Here is a 699-nt window from a genome sequence, read left to right as displayed (position 1 = left end):
GATTTTTTTTGTACACAAATTTCACTGTATGATCCGATTGTATTGCAGTGTGGTGTGTGTGTGAAAGAGAGAGTTTAATTAATTTAATGTTTAATTCGTCTTTCAGGGCAATCATTCCACATATTTGGCTTCTTATTTGAAAGAAACTAGCACATCAATGATGTGGAGCTCATCCGGCATCTTGCAACAAAATTTAACACAATTTCTAATTTTAGCCCAGTTGACAGTAGCGAATTATATTGGTGACATAAATTGAGGAAACAGAATTGAAATTGATGAAGAAATGACAGAGAAGACGCATTTTTTGTGATTTATGAATACATTTTGTATAAAATATATATTTCTGGTCAAAATTTCAAAATTATGTGCAGAACCTTGATGAACCTCATGTAGCTGTCAGATGGAACCAAAAAACACAAAAAAAATCAATTAATATATAAGCATTTTTTGTGAGTATTGAAAAATATGCATAAATTGGCATATTAAATGAGTTTCAAAATTCTGTGAAGAAATTTTGTATCCCCACCTAGAGCTATCATATAAAGCAAACAAAATTGAAATTGATCAACAAATGAAGAAAAAGCATTTTTGTGATTTATGAATAACTTTTACATGACTTAGCATAAATAATTTTCTAGTCAAAATTTAATAATTCTGTGTACAAGTTTGGTGAGCCTCATGCAGCTCTACCAGATGGAA

This window comes from Lytechinus pictus, chromosome 18, assembly GCF_037042905.1.
Source record: "Lytechinus pictus isolate F3 Inbred chromosome 18, Lp3.0, whole genome shotgun sequence".
In the NCBI taxonomy this organism is placed as follows: domain Eukaryota; kingdom Metazoa; phylum Echinodermata; class Echinoidea; order Temnopleuroida; family Toxopneustidae; genus Lytechinus; species Lytechinus pictus.
Note: the sequence above shows the minus strand (reverse complement) of the source record.